This window comes from Pterocles gutturalis, unplaced genomic scaffold, assembly GCF_000699245.1.
Source record: "Pterocles gutturalis isolate BGI_N339 unplaced genomic scaffold, ASM69924v1 scaffold1856, whole genome shotgun sequence".
NCBI lineage: Eukaryota > Metazoa > Chordata > Aves > Pterocliformes > Pteroclidae > Pterocles > Pterocles gutturalis.
Window position 1 is genome coordinate 26,456 of NW_010105147.1, and position 548 is coordinate 27,003.

Here is a 548-nt window from a genome sequence, read left to right on the forward strand (position 1 = left end):
GCAGTGTGCTGTGGGCCCCCGCCAGCTGTTTGCACATCTGGCGGGCAGCTGTTTGCCCCTGGAGCTCGATGCCCAGCTGACCGTCTTGCTTATCGGCTATTGGGCAACTAAAGCAGTGAAATGAAGCCCAGGTGGGATTTCACGGGCGCAGAGGCTGCGCGTGGGCTGCAGCAAGGTGCATGGCCCTTTGCGGATGGGGAGTTATGGGTGCCTTTGCCTTGGGAGATACTTCTGGGGCATGAAAGCATGATGTGCCTTGCTCTGCCCCCTGTCGCCTTGTTTTATGGGCTATTGAGCTCATCACAAAAACTTTTAATTTTTTTTTCCCCATTTTCTGATGGTTTTGCTGCGAGGATTTTGAGTACATCTGGTCCTCGTGCTGGAATGGGGCTGACTCAGCACTTCTCATTTCCTACGTCGTTTTTGTAACAGACAGAAAAAAAAAAAAGGGGGTATTGAAACCCACTGGTGGCTGCAGGGCTGTCCTTCTCCTCCCCAGCCATCCCCAGCCCCACAGGTGTCCCCTGGGGGTGACACCTGGGAGGGGG